A 21,048-nucleotide genomic window follows, 5' to 3' on the forward strand; every position below is an offset into this window, starting at 1 on the left:
AAGATCACTAATTCATTTGGTATATTCTTCATGTCATGGAGGACGGAGGTTGAGATCTTGAATTATTTGGCTAGGTAAGGTAAAGAGTTTTCATAAGTATCTCTGAATAGATAATGATGAGAGGTAATAACAAAGGATAGGTAAAAGAGTCTCTAAAATCAGCCATTAAATTTTCATAATAGGGAAACATTGCTCATTTTTTGATTTAGACCTCTCTGTCTTGCAGCAGAGAAAGGCTCTTATATATTCAAGAAAAACTACTTACATCTCATTATTTCATATTCCCACTTCCCTTGGTTGTTGGAGATCTTATCAGTGTGCAATCATAGGTTAATAATAATCCAAAAAGAACATGGCCCAAGGTCTTTGAGGAAACATTCTTGTGACCTTGGAGTCCCTTAGGTGCTGATCAGGGAGAGTCTATCCTTGAAGCAGCCTATAAAATAAGACAAATATGCAGTAAATAAAGACTTTGCACACATCTCACATGGGCTCCTTGCAGTAGTCTTCTTCTTCTCCTTTTTAGTTTGGAGACAATAACTTTATTAGGTAAAGATTTAATACTAGAACTTCTCAATGACCGAGACAATCAAATTTGTAACAGAAAGTTCAAAAGTACTTTATTTTCACTTCTATATGAAGAAGCTGTGTATAGCGGTTGTAAAAATGAGATTCAGTTTAGTTTGATTCACACAAATACTAACATTTATTCCTGTCTTCAAAGTCCAAAAATGAAAACTTGCAATTAAGTACTGAGCAAGTCATGTGTTTAAGAAATTTTTATCTTTAAAAGTCTTATTAAAGAAAAGAAAATATGATACAGGACCTAAATTCTCAGTGGCATATAAGTTATTAACACATGTTCTGAACTCTGGGAGGACACATCAAGTTCTGAATTTATTTTTAATAAAAAACAAATTCTAACTGAGTTTCATACTTTTTCTACACCACTAGACCTTTCTTTCACCTCATTTTAAAGTTGGTCTTCACTTTACGCTGTCTTCAGAATTCTTCTGAAACTCTTCAGATCATAATCCTCTGTCTGATCTGAGGGCTTATCAGATCAGTTTTAATTGGATTGAGTGTCACCTTCAGATTTAATGTCTTCACAGGTCCTATTGACCTCATTCTTAGCATCACTTTCCTTCGATTCAGTATTTGGGTCTTCACTCTGTTTTTCTTGATTACTGGACTTCACAATACTTTTTTTATCATCAGATCATCTTTTATCTTTTTCCTTAGATTTCCTATCTTGCTCTCTATTCCAACTTTTGCTTCTATGCTTATAAGGTTTCTCATCTCGACTGTTTGACCTTCTTCAGTCTCAACTCTGAGATCTATGTTTTCTTTCTGATCTCTCATGGCTTCTGCTTCTCCATTGATCTCTACTCTTGCTCTGCCTTCTTTCTCTACTTCTTAATCTTTTGTGATCCCAGGACCTACTGCATCTTCTGTCAGAGGTTCGGCTTGAGTGCCTACTTCCAGAATGACTTCTCTTGCATTTTTCTCTGTCTCAAACCCTCTCCTTTCCCCTTTCTTCCTCTTCCCTTTGTCTCTTTCTTTCCCTTTCTCGTTCCCTCTCTTTCTCTCTTCTCGTTCTTGCTTTTCTTTTTTTTTTAAACGATCATCATATTCACATTATTAGGTTCTTTTTCTTAACTTTTCTTTTAATTCTACAGCGACTTTAATTTTGGCATAGCTCATGTGTTATTTTCCTATCAAGTGATCATCTACTTGGGACTGGGCATCTCCCACTATTAAAAAGGCTCCACATACTTCACAAACTTCCATTTGTTTTTCTTGAGCTGTGAAACCTCAATTGTTGACGTTGTAGATCTAAGCAATTTTCTTTCTTCTTTTAATTGTTCAACAAGTTTCATCATTCCTTGGCCTTCTTCTACCTTTCCTTCAGAACCCAATTCTTCAATATGTTGCAGAAGTACATAAATTTTGTCAGTCAGAAATTGAATTTTTTGGGGGCAGCTGGGTAGCTCAGTGGATTGAGAACCAGGCCTAGAGACGGGAGGTCCTAGGTTCAAATCCGGCCTTAGCCACTTCCTAGCTGTGTGACCCTGGGCAAGTCACTTGACCCCCATTGCCTAGCCCTTACCACTCTTCTGCCTTGGAGCCAATACACAGTATTGACTCCAAGATGGAAGGTAAGGGTTTATTTAAAAAAAAAAAAAGAAATTGAATTTTTTCTTCATTTTTTCCAGTAGGTCCAGCTGCCCCAGATGACTGCTGGTTTTGGGAGAGTGCCAAATGAGCATGGCCTCGTCGAATTCTACTTCTGCAAGAAAACTGTAAGTATCTCAGGAAATCTCTTTCATAGCCAAACTTTCATAAAACGAGAGCTCGTCTCATACTGTTTCTGAAGATTTTTGTCATGAATTTTTTCACATGGGCCTAAACCTTAACGGGTATTTGTAAACAATTCAACAGGACAAAAACCACAGAGGTAACATTTACAAAGGCTCTCATGATCCCACCACACATTGCTGTACTTCTCATCTGGGCCCAAGTTCCTATCTCTGCCCATTAACTCATTCAACAACTGCAAGGCTGAAATCATGATGCCTCCCAATGGGAAGCTGCTTCCACAGACTCAGGATCTGGAGAAGAAACTCCCCAGCGATACCAATGCCAACATCGTCCCTTGCTCACTCCCCACAGCTCTTTGGCAACAGGGGTAGCAGCCGCCATTGAAAAGGACTTACTTTAGTCTTCTGAACCTACAAGGGATAAAGGGAATTTTTTTTTTCAGAAGAGTAATTAAAAATAACAAAATCTTAGAATTGAAAGGGACCTACCCAAAGCATGAACCCTCTCAATAATATCTCTAGGTCTGAGGATGTGTCAGACTGAAAACCTTTCAGAGACAAGGAAGTCCCTTCCTGATGGGACAGTCCATTCCATTTTTCTATCTTTCCAACCGTTAAGAAGTTATTGTTGTTGTTGGGGTTTTATTCTTTACACTGAGCTTAAATCTAACTCTCCAAGTCCTACTCATTGCTCTGCTCTTTGAGGTCAGTTAGAAGGAATCTAAGTTCTCCTCCAGATGACAGCCTTTCAAATATTTAGATAGGGTGTAGAAAGAGCAGCAATGACTTTGCAATTGGAAGATCTGGGATGGGGGAATTAGTGGCTGGATCACCAGGTCTGGAGTCAGAAGGACTTTGGTTCAAATCTGGCCTCTCACTTTCTAACTGTGTGACCCTAGACAAGTCACTTAATTCCATTTGTCCAGCCCTTATCACTCTTTTGACTTAGAACAATACTTACTATCAATTCTAAAATAGAAGGTAAAGGTTAAAAATCCATGCAAACAAACAAACAAAAAAAAAAACCCACCTTAGATCAAATTCTGCTCCTAATTATTACAAGTTGTATGTGAGAGGTAGTCTTGGTTTTCACCTACCCCAAAATCAGGCAGTTGGAATAACTGGCCTCTGAGATCCCTTCTAGTTCACACACTTTAATATCCCCCTTAAGCCCTATCTTCTCTAACTATATATACTAATTTTCTTCAATCAGTCATCATATAACCTGAATTACAGACACCACATTATCCTGGTATCCTCCTTATAGACTTACTGCGCCATGAGGCAGCCAGTTGATAGGACAGAACCAGGAAGACTTGAGTTAAAATTTGGGCTGATACATATTAGCTGGGTGACCTTGGGTAAATCTGACTTCTGTCTTCCTAGGTTTCTTCAACTACAAATGGGGATAATAATAGCACCTAACTCCCAGGGTGGTGGTGAAGATCAAATGAGATGATATTTTTAAAGTGCTTAGCATAGATCTTGATGCATAGTATATACATTTAATGAACATTTATTAAATGCCTACTATGTGCCAACAATTATTTAATAAATGAATATTTCTTTACTTATCAATGCCCATTCTAAAATATAATGACAACAATTAAATATGCCCTGGCTCTATCAGAGCAGAGATCAGTGGGATTAATACTTCTATCTCTTTATTCTTTCTGGACTCTCAACACAAGCTAAGACAGCAATTGTTTTATTTTTTATATTTTTGGTTATCACTGTTAATTTATATTGAACTAGTTAAAAACAAATCTTGTACCTTGAATTTTTTTGAGAGAATGTGAGGTTTTAATTAGAAAGAGAAGAGGCTACCCCCTGACCAAGGAGAATCCAGGACACCAACTTAAAGTGGCTACTGCCCTTGGCAAGGAAAGGATACTTAGACCTCAAAGATCGGGGCATTCTATCCCCACTCGAATTATCCAAGAGGTTATGTTGTATACTCCCTGATGTTGCTCCTGTTCCTGAAAGCTATCACCCACGCCAGAGCTTTCAGCACCTGTGCATCTAATTTATTATTTGGTAGGATTTTGGAAAGCCCATCATTGCTCAGTTCAACTTCAGCTGGATCCTAGATCCTAGAATTGGACTATCTGCCTCCAGTAAGGTCTGCTTTTCTGAATCTTAACACTTTATCCCATTTTCTTCCCCTTTCTCCTTGAAACCTATCATACTTTGCAAACCTTATCTTTTCCCTGAGCTTATTTTTAGAACTCATATTTGGAAAATAAATATAGTAGATAAGAAAAACCCAGTCACAGGTAAAAGACACATGACTGAACTCAATAGTATCCTGCTCTTTCCATGAATTCCATTCTTGGGTAGGGCCTTTCCCTAAGACTTCTGGAAGGTAACCAAGTAAAAAGGAGATGAAGATGTTCTCTTCAAGGAAGCCACATTACAGATTAAGTAACATGTAAAGGCTTCATTTCAAGTTGCGCTTTCACCCTCGAGTGGTCACACTGTTTGCTTTATACATTTGTGTTGGAAGGCAGTGCTATGTTGCTGTTTGCTCCAGAGACCAAAAACTCTCCACCCCAATTTCACAACTTTTGGCATATTGCCCACGTATCTTAAGGAATTCAGTAAAAATCTCAAATTTTCAAAGCAAAATTGGGTTGTAATTCCTTTAAAGAAGCAGCATGGCTTAATGAAAAGTGGGTTTTAGTTGGAGTCAGAAGAGACGTGGGTATAAATTTGACATCTTACTCTTAACCCTTGCATGAATTTGGGCAAGCACTTAATATTTCTGACCCTCAGCTCCCTTGCCTATAAAACCAAGGCAAGTAGGAAGAATAGAGTAGATCTAATGCTGGGCCTGGAGTCAGGAAGACTCATCTTCCTGAATTCAAATCTTGTCTGAGATACTTACTAGCTATGTGACACAGAGCAAGTCATTTAATACTCAATTTCTTCATCTGTAAATGAGTTAGAGAAGGAAAGGGCAAACCATTCCAGTATCTTTGCCAAGAAAATCCCAAATGGGGTTACGAAGAATTGGAAATGACTGAATAACAACAAAGATTTCTGACTCCAGACCCAAGGCTCCATCTATTTTACCACCTACTATGCTCCTGCATGAGACCTCTGCTAACCATCCATAATCACCAGCGCCTCACATCTTTTATTTATTGTCACACACACACACAAATAGGTATGTCTGTGTATAAACATATATGTGTGTTGTTCATCCTCAGGTTTATACCCAAGTCTCTTCTGACTCCAAGTAAAACCCACTTTTCATGAAGCCATGCTGCTTCTTTAAATATGTGTGTGTTGTTTGAATGCAAGCTGCTTGAGCCAGGGACTCATTTTTGCTTTTGTGCCCCCAGGACCCTAGCACAGAGCTTGATATATAGTAGGTGCTAAATAAATGCTTGAATGGAATCTATGGAATTTCCTCCCTAATTTTAACATGGTGATGAATGTTTGTTGGATGACTTTATTCAAAATGTATAAGAAATTCTATGTCATCACACTAAATAGAATGTCCTACTTGGTAAGAATGTGTTCTGCCCCAATCAATGTCCTGAAACAAAATAGAAACATGCGTTTGAAACAGAAATCCAGAGTCTCAGACACCTATCCCAAAGGCCAAGGATTCTGAGATGAATGGTTCTGAAAAAATCTAGGCTATCCTTCGAGAATGCTGAGACTGAAAACAGAAGACCTAATCCCTTATGATCTAGTTAGTCAAACATTCAAGTGAAACCCTATTCTGGATGAAGGATGTTGTTGCTTTCTTTATATGATGGTTTACTGACATGCTCCTATCTGGGTTAGGTTCCTCAAGAGAATTAGAGCTAATCCTCACCTTTCAAAATTAAAGGTTCTACGAGGCAAAGGTAATAGAATAAGCCCAAGCAAGCCAGGATTGAAAATCTCAATTTGTTCCATTTCTGTCTCTGTATCTCTACCACCTATATGGAGCCTAGAATGCTGGAGGTGTTTAATAAATACTTAAATGGAATCTGCAAAATATTTTCCCTGGAAAAACTGAACATTAGTTTATTAAGCATTTATTTTGTGTAGACTATTCCGCCAGACGCTAGAGATAGAAAGTCTCTATTCTAAATAATAGTCTCTATCATTTAGAGAGAACAGTCTCTATTCTAAATAATAAAAACAAACATTTTCAGTATATTTAAAGGCTTGCTGGGTAATATTCTCACAACGTTACAAAATAACTAGTGCAATTATTATTTCCACATTTTACTAAATTGTGAGAATCCTGGAATAATCAGAGAAGTGAAATTATTTGTCTAGTCACACAGCCAATAATTTCCAGTACTAGGATGCAAACTCAGGTCTTCTGATTTTATATTCAATATAGTATCACTTTTAAATGCTTATAGCCTAGACCTGAATGTGAATAGCTTATATAAGTTAAAATATGATAAGAAAGAGGAGAGGTCATATAGAATGGAATGTCAGACTGGTAGAAGAGAGATCATGTTTCTCTAAGATGCCCAGGAAAGGCTTAGTGGAAATAGTGGGAGAGAATCTTTGTCTTATAGAGAGAATTTAACATGTAGAAATATGGAGTTAATACATGAGGGTCATGTGAATGCATGGATATGAATATGGACAGGGTGAGATTGGGAAGCAATGTTATTATGGGGGTTGAGGGGCTAAACAAATGTGGTAAGTCTGGGCTAGAATCAGGTCAAGTCCAAGAAATAACACAAAAATGATAGCATGTTAGCAGCTTATGGGAAGCTGGGAAAGCTATTCTTCAGACTCTACCCAACTCTTGGTGGGTAGAAGATGTAACTATTACATTCTAAGGATTGATAATTGATTAACTAGGAGGTGAGAGATTGTAGAGGAAAGGAAGGAAAAAGACAATAATGAGGAAGAATTATAGTTACCAGAACCCTAGATTCTGTATGTGACTCTTAGGATGGACAGTGATTATGTACCTTTGGCCCTTAGAGAGGGAGAAGAGTTATGCAAATGCAAGTTAGTGAGGGAAAACAACTAAGATAGGACATTTAAGACTGATGTTCGCGCAACACATGTGGAAGAACAGGGAAGGAGATACACTTGCAATATTATTAATGAACATAACATTCCATATTCAAATGATAAGAGTAAATCAAATTCCATACTCACCACATACCTATTCCCTATAGCTTTTGGACAAAAAAAGTATGTAGACTCAATGCAATATGTATATAAATCTAGATTTCCTCTAAGTGACCTTGAAAGGTCATGTTAGAAGAAGAAGAAGTCTAGGGAACAAGTGAATAATATAATTTAATTAGAACATAAAGAACTCAAAGGAGAGTAACATGAAAGAAGACTGGAATTAAAGGCAAGCATGATGTGACTGTCCTTGAAAGTCAGGATAAGAAGCTTGAATTTTATCCTCTAGATCAGGAGTTCTTTACCTTTTTTTTTTTTATAGATACTTTTGGATGTCTGATGAAACTTTTGGATTCCTTCTCAGTATAATGTTTGTAAATGTATGAAACAAAATTCAGGAAATGTTAAAATTCAGTTAGAGCTCAGTGGAAATAAAGATGGAGTACTTTGCCCATTCAAGTTCATGGATCCTTTGAATCCTATTTATGAATCCCTCAAGGATCCACGGACTCCAGGCTAAGAATCCCTACTTTATGAAATCTGGAGTCACAGAAGATTTTTGAGCGGGGTAGTGTCATGAATTTGGTCAATGCCATAACTTTTGTGATTGTGGGAAGAATAAATCAGAGAAGGGAGAAGCTAAGGGCAGTGGAATCAGTCAAGTAGTTAACACAATAATCCAAGTGGGAGGTGAGAGGGGAAGGAGAAGATGTAAGAGAGATTATGGAAGTAAGACTGGCAGAGAAGCAGCCATCATATCTGAACTTTCCTTGTCCATTGACTATCCTTATTGAAATTCTCCTTTTCAAACCCAAATACATTTTGTGGGATTTGTTCCTAGTATATAGAGAAAAAGGTTGAATGATTTCCATGATGTCAAAACAGTTGAAGTGTACTCCATATTTAATTATTATTCTTTAGTTATACATTAGAAATGGATTCCATTTTTTAAATTATTTAAATATATATTAAATTCAACATATTTTGAGTGTTTTCATATTCATGAATTTATGGCAAGTGATGGGGCAAAATGGAAAATAACATCTGCTTTCAGGTAGTTTGCCTTCTATCTGGGATCATACCATAGTCACACAGATAAGTAACACAAAGTTATTCAAGGAGGGACAAACTTAGCAGCTAGAGGGTTCTGGAAAGCCTTCCTTTATTTGCAGCCTACATGAACTCAGGTTGTTAAATTGCTACCTGCAGAGTAAGGTAGCCTTCCAACTGAATTCACAGTTATTCATTAAATATTTATTAAAGACTTGATAAAGTGTAAGATTATGGAGTAGGAAATAGTGAAAAGGAGTGTAAAACATTGATAAACTCTTTAGAGAGAGAACAGGTACAAATGAAAGAATTTTAAAAAGAGAAACTAGGAAACCTGGAGTTAAGTGCCAAAAGTAATAGCAGAGACAGGAAGTGAATCTGTCCCTAAAACAAATCCTTTCAAAGTTTGAGTCATGCATGCTGATGTTTGTTTTTTCCCTTCTAGCCAAGACTCCACCTAGATGGAGGGCAAAATATCTGGGCAGCCAGAGGCTGGAGTAGCTCTTCCAACTAGGCCATAACTTCCCCTCTCCCTCCTCCCTTTTCCAACAGTTAAGGGAACAGCTTAGCTGGAGAATTCTCTCCTCTTGGATTCCTCCAGTTGCTTTGCCCTCACCTGCCCCCATCTGAGGCTGTAAGATGCTGGCACACAAGAAGTAGTGTGTGGTCGCGTGCCCCTTTCATGCTGGCAGACAGCTTTCCCCTCAAGTGCCCTTAAAAATTCCTGTTGTCTAGCAGTGTGGTATAATGGGAACACGCTTGTCTGAAATTAGATGAGTCTGGTTCTAGTCCTGACTGGCACTAATTCACTGTGTAACTTTTGGAAAATTGCTCTTCCACTCTGAGCCTCAGCTTCTTTATCTATAAAATGAGGAGTTTGAACTGCATGATTTCAGCACTGTTTTCCAACTTTAATATTCAAGGACCTATGATTCCATATTAAGAACCACAGATCTAAGAAAGTCAGAATTGTCTCACAGCCTATCTCGTAATGATCTCAGTGACCACAGGGGCATTTAATAGTTAACTTTGAAATGTGCAAAGTATTTTGAGCTTCTTGAAATGAGTCCTTTCATAAAACCAAGTTAAAATGAACAAATAAATACCAGGAGACCCTGCGATGGATTCTCTGCTTTTAGGTCTTTAAAGAAAAAGTCCTGGCATTTAGGACTTAATATATAGAAATTTTAAAAAAATTCTCTAAACTAAACCATCCCCAAGGGACTCAGAATAAATGAACTGAATTAAATGGAAATGGGCACTATTGAGATATACATAAAGATCATTTTGGATCAACTCCTCACCTTTGTTGGATCTATATCTTCCTGTCCTCCCCAAGGACCTTTCTCAATTTGATTCCACAAATATTTAAAGCATCAGACACTGGAAATCCAAAGACAAAATGAAAATATCCCCCACTTTCAAGAAGATTACTTACTCCACCATCCTCTAATATCCTCACTTTTTCATTTTATGCTCTATCCTTGCTCTCTCTTTACAAATATATTCCATTATCCACAGATTTTCATATGTTTATATGTCTCAATCCAAATATATGTGTAGATATAGATAGGCACATACATAGCATTTCCTTATGTCTTATTCCAAATTTATCAACAAGTTATTTTGTTGTCATTGTCTCTACTTTCTTTGCACTTTTGACATCTCTTCTAGCTAATCCACTCTACTAAAGCTGTCCTTTCCAAAGTTCCCACCAAGTATAACACAGACAAACCCAAGAGGATAGGAAGTGCTCAAGGAGGTGTGGTCACTATAGACACAGCTGTTGCTGACCTTTTAAAAGAGTCATCATCATTGCACTTGACATTTATATAGTGCTGTAAGGTCTGCAAAGGACTTTATACACATGTACACATGTGATCCTGACAGCAAACCTTTGAGAGGAGTACAAGTATTAGTATCCCAGTTTTAAAGATGAGTAAACTGAGTCTCAGGGCCATTAAATGGTCCATAGTCACTTAGCTAATAAGTATGTGGAGAGGAATGCAAAGCTGGGTCTCTGCCTCTAGGTTCTATATATTTTCTTTTATTTTTTTTCTTCCTCCTCTTCTTGTTCTTCCTCCTCCTCCTCCTTCTTCTTCCTCCTTCTTCCTCTTCTTCTCCTAACTTCCATCTTAGAATCAATGCTAAGTATTGGTTCCAAAGAAGAAGAGTGATAAGGGTATAATTAATTCAAAAACATTTTAAAGCAACTTCTAGGTCAAGAGTGCAATTATGGTGAAATAAAACATTAAGATATGAAATGGTACCAATTTACATGGAGTTTTCAGGGAAATAAGGAGAAAAGATACAACTGAGGAAAACTAGATCATTAGATAAGTGTTTTTTTTTCCTTTGTATTGAAAAAGGACTACGAAGATATCACTGATGATATCAATTAACTCTTATAAATTGGATTTAAGTGAGAAAGAATTCCATAAAGTTATTAGGCTCACTATCTCATAGAGATCCAATACAGTGGCAAGACAAAAGTCAAGAAGACTGGTGATGACTCAGGAAGCAGTGAATAATCTTGGCTTCTTTAATGTCCAGCCAAGCTCAAAGGGTTCTATAGTACCTGCTTTTACTGCTTTTATGGCCATCACAACAAATTGTTCTTATCCACCTATTCTGCCAAGGGAAGCCTTCACATACCTGGAATAGCTACAGCCTGCCTGATTCACTCGTGAATTTTAGGACTATCAGTTACCCTCAACCTGATTTAGCACACCTGCCAAGATGGTTTGCCAGGGTGTGACTGCTGTACATGCTATAGCTTCTTGGAGCCACAGGTGAGAGCTGAGTGGAAAGTGGACACCAATAGACAAAAAGCAGTCCTAAAAAGAGTTCAACAAGCTCTTACCCAAAGGTATTGCCTTCTTTGAATACCCTTGTACATTCCAGATAAGTAAACTATAGAGAAAAGGATATTACCAACAGGGGAGACCAGAGAAGGCCTAATGAAAGAAGTAATATTTGAGAAGAGCTTTAATAAATGACTATCAAATTCAGCAGGCAAAGAGGAGGCAAGAAATTGATGAATATGGAGTACAATGTGAACAAAGATCCAGAAGCAAGAGGAGAGCCAGAGCCAAAGGAGTTTCATTTATTCAGTAAGGATGAAGTTGTTTTGCATGTTTGTTTGTTTGTTTTAATCACAGTCTGATATGAACTGCTCTGTGCATAAAGGATAATTTGGCAGAGGTCTGAAGGATAAATTGGAGTAAGGAGTATGGGGGTGGAAAGACTTTAGGAGACTTTATAATAGTCTAGGTGGGTGGTAATGAAAGCCTCCACTAAGGTGCCACAGTGAGAACTAAGAGAAGAAAGGTTAAGAGGTTGTAGAAGTGGGATCAAAAGGACCTGGGAGCTTATTATGAGAGCAGTATGGAGTGGATAGAGTGGGGCCGCTGAGTCAGGAAGATATGGATTCAAGTTCAGCCTCTGACAGGTCCTGGCTGTGTGATTCTGGGCAATTCCCTTAATGTCTTAATACCCCAGGCAGCTCTCAAGACTAATAAACTGCAGAGCATTTGGCATCGAGGGTTTCCTTACCAGAAATTTCCTATACCAACACAGTCTCGTTCCAAAGTATATACCTTACATATATGAGTGCTAAAGAAAAGAGTAAAAGACTAAAGAGCAAAGTTTCCATGGTAGGACCATCAACAAAATAACCAAGCCGCTCATTTGGGGACGTCCAAGGAGAGCTGTCTTGGAGGCACTTGGATCTGTGGGTCTGAGCCTAGAGAGGAGACAGCAGGATCATAGATAAAAATTCATATGTATCTATCTAGATATAAAATTTGCACTGAGCATAGCAAATGAGATTGCCAAGGAAAAGAATGTAGAGGGATAAGGGAGTAGCAATACCATGGGAAGCACATGCATTAAAGAGTCAGAAACAAGCAAAAACAGAGCGGGGAGGGAAACAATTCGAAAGGGAGGACTCTAGTAGAGCACAGGCAAAACCCATAGGAAGAAAGAGCATGTAGTACTGGGAGCACGGTGGCTAAAGTGCTAGATTAGAATCAGCAAGGCTTGAGTTTGAATACTGCTGCTGCCACTGGATATATCACTGAACCTCTGTATGCCTGTTTTCTTACCTCTAAAATGGGAATAATAATAGCACCTTCTTAATAGAGTTGTGATGTGGATCAAATTAGGTTTTATAGATATTCATGTTAATATTATATATAAGATATAATATATGTATCATATACATATAATATATAATATATGCAAGTTGTACAATATATCTGTGTATATGCAGTATGTTGTACAAAACACAAAATATGTTATAGAATATGTGTATATTAAACAATATGTGTTACATAATAGATATAAAGTATATACATGCATATTATACTGTGTACACACAACATATATATTTCATGATATAAATTATATATAGTATTTTGTAAACTATAAAGCATTAATGTTAGTTATTATTAAAAAGATATAGTGGATAACATTAAATTATATGTAACAATCAAAAAGAGAAAGGGTTAGGGTTATAAATATTTATTAATGTGCCAGGCACTATGTTAAGCACTTAATAAATATTATCATATTTGTTTGAAGGATGAGGACTCAAAAAAGAGCCACTAGATTTGACAGTTAGAAGACCCTCGCTGAACTTTAAGAGAATAGTTAGTTAAAGGAGTTGAAGGAAAGCTTTTTTATTTCTAACTTTGGGGGGGAAATGAAACTATTCATAGGTAAAGACAAAGGAGTGAGTGGAGTGAGAAAGACTAAAGGAGTTATGAATGGGAAGGGAGATAATTACTTAGAGCATAGATCAGGAGGAAATGGAAAAAAATTGGAAGCAGGGCTTAGATAGAAAGATTAGCTACAAGGAGCAAGAGGAACAGTTCTTTCACAACCAACCCATGGAAAGGAAGAAAATATGGCTGATGTTGTTACAAAGTTTTAGGGAATGGTTGAGGAAAGCTGAAGGAACTCTGGTCAGATAGCCTCAGTTTCAGTGAACTTGGAGGTTGAACCATGAGGAGGATGAAACTGTGGTTGTACAGAAATTTTTTTCTTGTTTTTGTCTTTTTCTTTTTGCTGGAGGTGAAGTTGGAAAAGCCACAAAGAAACAACACACTATTCAAGCCACACAAAAAAAACAATCCCTCACATTTTGCCACACACAACTCTACCAGCACATTATCATGGGTTAGTCTAGACACTGACCTCGTAGTTGGTGTCTCCCTCATTTTATCTATATACCACAGCCAGCCTCAGAACAGGACAGGGGGCAATGTCTTCATTAGGTTTTTTGGCAGTAGCTGCTGCCTTCCAGGTCCAAAGCCCCTGTGTCTGCTGGTCCTACCTCATTATCATAACACAAAGTACCAGAGACCTCATCAGGGCTAAATCTAATGAACTTTACTTCCATAATTATGCTCTTGATCTTGTGATAACATCTGACCACCTCTTCCTTCTTGAGATTCCTATAAATCTATATGCTTCACTGTTTCACTGTGAAAGAAAGAAAGGAAAGGAGGCAGGAAGGAAGAAAGGAAGGAAAGAAGGAAGTGAAGGAAGAAAGGGAGAGAGGGAAGTAAGAAAGGAAGGAGGGAAGGAAGAGAGGAAAGAAGGAAGTGAAGGAAAGAAGTGAAGGAAGGAAGGAAAGGAAGGAAGGAAGGAAGGAAGGAAGGAAGGAAGGAAGGAAGGAAGGAAGGAAGGAAGGAAGGAAGGAAAGGAGGAAGGAAAGAAGGAAGGGAAGGGAGGAAGGGAGGAAGGGAGAGAGGGAAGTAAGAAAGGAAGGAAGGAAGGAAGGAAGGAAGGAAGGAAGGAAGGAAGGAAGGAAGTGAAGAAAGGAAAGATTTGTTAAGTGCCTACTATGTGACAAATACTGTGCTAAATACTTTACAAATATTATTTGATTCGCAGAACAATCCCTGGGAGATAGGTGCTATTAACCCCATTTTACAGTTGAGGAACAGAGGCAGAGAGAGGTTACATGACTCAGGATCACACAGTTAGTAAATATCTGAGGCTAGATTTAACTCAGGTTTTTCTCACTCCAGTCCCAACACTAACCATTTCACCACCTAGGTGGATAGATCAAGTAATATAGTAGAAAGTACCCTTGCTCAGTCATCAGATGTCAGTCAAAATCCTGGCACTGACACTTACTGTCTGTGACCAAGTCACTTAAACACTCTGGGCCTCAGGTTCCTTCTCAAGAAAAATGAGGAAGTTGGACTACTTGGTTTTTGAGTTCCTTTCTAGGTCTAAGGTCCATAGCCACCTTCACCTTACTAAATAGTTACTGGAGAGTTCCAGCTGAATTATACAATCACTAAGCTTCCTCTGGCTCTCATGAGTTTAGTCTATAATTACTTGTAAACCACCTCAAAGGAAAGTTTTGACTGAATTTTTCCTCTGTCTCCCTTCAAAATGAAACAAATAGAATGCCCATCCTTTATACATGTTTCATTTGTTATTCCCTATAACTTTGAAGAAAGAGAGGAGAGACTTGAAAGTTTAGCCCGAATCTGGAAATGTTTTTGCTGGGGCCAAAAGTAGTTGGGACAAAGAAGGGTAGTGACAAGGGCAGGCTGATGTGGCATAAAATATTGTCACAAAAGACAGCCTGACTACAGGTATGGTCACATCTGAAGAGAAGACAGCTTGGCTTTCCACAAAACCTGACCCTCCCTTGGGGTGAGGGACATGGTGCTACTGAGATAGAACCTTTGTCGATCTGTCTAGGGGCGCCATGAGGAATCTCCATAATGTGATTACAGGGGGCACAGATAAGAATCACATCTCTTCAGATGTCAGCTCCCCATGGAAAAGTCCATTGGCATTAGAGCAATTCATATTTCCATGTAAGTCAACAGCTATATGCATCAATCACTAATCAATTAATGAACATTTTTTAAACCTTCACCTTCTGTCTTAGTAACAACTCTAAGACAGATGGGTAAGGTCTAGGCCTAGGTTAAGTGACTTGCCCCGGATCACATAGCTAGGAAGTATATGAATCCAGATTTGAATCCAGGTCCTCTCTGCTCCAGGTTTAGCATTCTATCTATATTCAGTAGGTGTTTATAAAGAATTATTATGTGCCTGGTGCTGTGTTAGTCACTGGAGAGTGAAAGAAAGCATTAAATATTCCCTGCTCTTGAGTATCTCATAGTATATCAGAAGAGATTATCCATATACAAACATATACAAAATTTATACAAAATTAATACATGGTAATGACTGAGAGAATCAAGGAAGATATCATTTACATCCTGAACTTTGAAGAAACTAGGCATTGTCAGAGATGTAAAAATATAATGATGCTTTCTTTGTTTCATTGTCCCTTTTTCTTCTTAGCAACTAATATAAACTTTAGGGGGGAAATGGAAGATTTCCAACCAGTATTTAGAACTTTGGGACCACATGACATGCATCTATCAGGACAAAATGGACTTTGCCTGGTAGGAAGAGAAAGCAGCTACCCTCTGACAATCTGGCACCAGATGTCATCTTTTCTCTCCTAAAGCATCAGGGTTTTGGCCCATTCAGCCCATTCATTGTGATTTGAGGTGATGAAGTCATTTATGGAGCACAAACATAGATTTATTTTGATTGTTACTTATTGCTCATTGACAAGTGCATTTGGCCTTGTACAATGCATGGAAGACAAAGTCATTGCTCCAAGGACTTTCAATTAAAATATACCAGATGGTAGAGCCCAGACACAAAACACATATAAATGAGGGGATGGTAAAAACCTTGCCTTAAAATAAGACTTCATGTGAAAGAAAGAAAGAAAGAAAGGAAGGAAGGAAGGAAGGAAGGAAGGAAGGAAGGAAGGAAGGAAGGAAGGAAGGAAGGAAGGAAGGAAGGAAGGAAGGAAAGAAGGAAGGAAGGAAGGAAGGAAGACTCTAATCCTGCTATGGGGACAGGAGAACATGAACAATAGTACAATTACTAAAAAGCTCCTTGAAAGAAATGGAGTTGGAAGGAAGAGATCTTATTCATTTGGCAGGCAAAGGAAAGAGACCATTCAAGGGATGATAAGTAGCATATAGTGCCAAAGTTGTGACTAGAGGGGGAAGGGGGAAGCAGAAAGAGCACTGGAAAAAGGAAGAATGTTCCAAAGATAAGAGAGATGTGAGATCCACTTTCAGTTGCTTAAGAAGAGTGATATAAACTTAAGGTATCCCTCCATTTAACCATCTTTTTTGATGCTCTTTCCAATATCCTAAAAGTAGATGCAGTAGTCAAGTAAACAGGCATTTATGAGTGTTTACTTTTTGCTAGGCAATGTGCTAGGCTGTGGGATTTTAAAGACATGCCAAACCAATCTCTATTCTCAAAGAGATCACAATCTACTGAGAGGGTACATCACATAAAAACTGGGGATGCAATTTCTAATTATGGTGAACTGGGAAAGGTTTGTTGTGGAAGGTGGAATTTTAGCTGATATTTGAAAGAAATCAATAAAGTTACAAATAAGGTGAGAGAAAACTGCATGGGGGACAGCCAGTGAAAATGAAAAGTTTAGGAAGAGTGTCTTGTGTGAGGAATAGCAAAGTCTTGGATTATCAGGTACATGGAGGGGAGTAAAGTGTAAGAAATCTGGAAAGGTAGAAAAGGGCTAAGTTGAGAAGGACTTGAAAAGTCAGAGAATTTTGCATTAGATCTCAGAGAGCTGCAAGTTAAGAGCATTTTGATAGAAAGAACCTTTTCTATTTAGGAGCCTGATTGATTCTCTTTTAAGAATTCATGTCCCAGGAATGTAATTGCCAAATCCCAGGAATGTAATTGCCAAATTCCAAAGCTCTCAAACAAAAGAAAAAATCCTACAGGAAGCCAGAAAAAGACAATTTAGATATAAAGGAATGCCAATCAGGGTCACACAAGACCTTGCAAGTTCTACTCTGAATGATCGTAAGGCATGGAACATGATCTTCAGAAAAGCAAGAGAGCTGGGTCTCCAACCAAGAATCAGCTACCCAGCAAAACTGACTATATACTTCCAAGCGAATGTATGGGCATTCAACAAAATAGAGGATTTCCAAGTTTTTGCAAAGAAAAGACCAGAGCTCTGTGGAAAGTTTGATATCGAAAATCAAAGAGCAAGGAATACCTGAAAAGGTAAATATGAAGGAAAGGGAAAAGGAGAAAAATGTTATCTTCTTCTTTTACTCAAACTCTCTTCTATAAGGACTACATTTATATCAATCTATGTATACTAACATGTGGGGAAAATGTAATGTGTAAATAGGGGAAAAAGAAAGACCAAATAGAATAATCTTTCTCACACAAAGATTCACACGGGAAGGGGAGGGGAAGAAAACTCTTATAAGAAGGAGAGGAAGAGAGTTTTTACTTAAACCTTACTCTCAGGGAAATCAACTCTGAGAGGGAAGAACATCCAGATCCATTGGGATCTTGAATTCTATCTTACCCAATAACGGTAGGGAGAAGGGAAAACCAAGGGGGGGGAGGGGGAGAGGGAAAACAAAATGGGGGGGGGGAAGAGAGGTGGGAGGGGAAGGGAACAAAAGGGGAGGGACTAAAAAGGGAAACATATCAAGGGAGGGGATAAGGGGAACTGATTTAAAGTAAATCACTGGACTAAAAGGTAGAGCCAAAGAAAAAAAGGTTAGAATTAGGGAAGGTTATCAAAATGCCAGGGAGTCTACAAATGACAGTCATAACTTTGAACGTGAATGGGATGAACTCACCCATAAAACATAGACGAATAGCAGAATGGATTAGAATCCAAAACCCTACCATATGTTATCTTCAAGAAACACACATGAGGCAGGTTGACACCCACAAGGTCAGAATTAAAGGATGGAGTAAGACCTTCTGGGCCTCAACTGACAGAAAGAAGGCAGGAGTGGTAATCATAATATCTGATAAAGCCAAAGCAAAAATAGAACTGATCAAAAGGGATAGTGAAGGTAATTATATTTTGTTAAAAGGGACTTTAGATAATGAGGAACTATCACTAATCAACATGTATGCACCAAATAATATAGCACCCAAATTTCTAATGGAGAAACTAGGAGAATTGAAGGAAGAAATAGACAGTAAAACCATATTAGTGGGAGACTCAAACCAACTACTATCAAATTTAGATAAATTAAACCAAAAAATAAATAAGAGGTGAAAGAAGTGAATGAAATCTTAGAAAAATTAGAATTAATAGACATATGGAGAAAAATAAATAGGGATAAAAAGGAATGCACCTTCTCAGCACCACATGGCACATTCACAAAAATTGACCATACATTAGGTCACAGAAACATAGCACACAAATGCAGAAAAGCAGAAATAATAAATGCAGCCTTCTCAGATCACAAAGCAATAAAAATAATGATCAGTAATGGTACATGGAAAACCAAATCAAAAACTAACTGGAAATTAAACAATATGATACTCCAAAATCATTTAGTTAGAGAAGAAATCATAGAAACAATTAATAATTTCATTGAGGAAAATGACAATGGCGAGACATCCTTTTCAAACCTTTTTGGATGCAGCCAAAGCGGTAATCAGAGGTAAATTCATATCCCTGACAGCATATATTAACAAACTAGGGAGAGCAGAGATCAATCAATTGGAAATGCAAATAAAAAAACTCAAAAGCAACCAAATTAAAAACCCCCAGCAGAAAACCAAACTAGAAATCCAAAAAATTAAGGGAGAAATTAATAAAATCGAAAGTGATAGAACTATTGATTTAATAAATAAGACTAGAAGCTAGTACGTTGAAAAAACAAACAAAATAGACAAAGTACTGGTCAATCTAATTAAAAAAAGGAAGAAAAGCAAATTAACAGCATCAAAGATGAAAAGGGGGACAGCACCTCCGATGAAGAGGAAATTAAGGCAATCATTAAAAATTACTTTACCCAATTATATGGCAATAAATACACCAATTTAGGGGATATGGATGAATATATACAAAAATACAAACTGCCTAGACTAACAGAAGAAGAAATAGAATTCTTAAATAATCCCATATCAGAAAATGAAATCCAACAAGCCATCAAAGAACTTCCTAAGAAAAATTCCCCAGGGCCTGATGGATTCACCAGTGAATTCTATCAAACATTCAGAGAACAGTTAATCCCAATACTATACAAACTATTTGACATAATAAGCAAAGAGGGAATTCTACCAAACTCCTTTTATGACACAAACATGGTTCTGATTCCAAAGCCAGGCAGGTCAAAAACAGGGAAAGAAAACTATAGACCAATATCCCTAATGAATATAGATGCAAAAATCTTAAATAGGATACTAGCAAAAAGACTCCAGCAAGTGATCAGAAGGGTCATCCAAAATGATCAAGTAGGATTTATACCAGGGATGCAGGGCTGGTTCAACATTAGGAAAACCATCCACATAATTGACCACATCAACAAGCAAACCAACAAGAACCACATGATTATCTCAATAGATGCAGAAAAAGCCTTTGATAAAATACAACACCCATTCCTATTAAAAACACTAGAAAGCATAGGTATAGAAGGATCGTTCCTAAAAATAATAAACAGTATATATCTAAAACCATCAGCTAATATCATCTGCAATGGGGATAAACTAGATGCATTCCCAATAAGATCAGGAGTGAAACAAGGATGCCCATTATCACCTCTACTATTTGACATTGTACTAGAAACACTAGCAGTAGCAATTAGAGAAGAAAAAGAAATTGAAGGCATCAAAATAGGCAAGGAGGAGACCAAGTTATCACTCTTTGCAGATGACATGATGGTCTAGTTAAAGAATCCTAGAGATTCAACCAAAAAGCTAATTGAAATAATCAACAACTTTAGCAAATTTGCAGGATACAAAATAAACCCACATAAGTCATCAGCATTTCTATACATCTCCAACACAGCTCAGCAGCAAGAACTAGAAAGAGAAATCCCATTCAAAATCACCTTAGACAAAATAAAATACCTAGGACTCTATCTCCCAAGACAAACACAGGAACTATATGAACACAACTACAAAACACTCTCCACACAACTAAAACTAGACTTGAGCAATTGAAAAATCATTAACTGCTCATGGATAGGATGAGCCAATATAATAAAAATGACCATCCTACCCAAACTTATTTATCTATTTAGTGCCATACCCATTGAACTCCCAAAATATTTCTTTACTGATTTAGAAAAAACATAACAAAATCCATCTGGAATAACAAAAGATCAAGGATATCCAGGGAAATAATGAAAAAAAAAACACATATGATGGGGGTCTTGCAGTCCCAGACCTTAAACTATATTACAAAGCAGCAGTTATCAAAACAGTTTGGTACTGGCTAAGAGACAGAAAGGAAAATCAGTGGAATAGACTGGGGAAAAGCGACCTCAGCAAGACAGTATACAATAAACCCAAAGAACCCAGCTTTTGGGACAAAAATCCACTATTCGATAAAAACTGCTGGGAAAATTGGAACACTGTGGGAGAGATTAGGAATAGAGCAACACCTCACACCCTACACCAAGATAAATTCAAAATGGGTGAATGACTTAAACATAAAGAAGGAAACCATAAGTAAATTGGGTAAACACAGAATAGTATACATGTC

At 37.5% G+C, this 21,048-nt stretch overlaps 1 pseudogene; it reads right to left on the reverse strand.

The window, feature by feature from the left end:
• Positions 1–926: 926 nt before the first annotated feature.
• LOC100619173 (luc7-like protein 3) lies at positions 927–4,236 on the reverse strand (annotated as a pseudogene).
• Between the last annotated feature and the right edge of the window lie 16,812 nt (positions 4,237–21,048).

Source organism: Monodelphis domestica, chromosome 7, assembly GCF_027887165.1.
Source record: "Monodelphis domestica isolate mMonDom1 chromosome 7, mMonDom1.pri, whole genome shotgun sequence".
In the NCBI taxonomy this organism is placed as follows: domain Eukaryota; kingdom Metazoa; phylum Chordata; class Mammalia; order Didelphimorphia; family Didelphidae; genus Monodelphis; species Monodelphis domestica.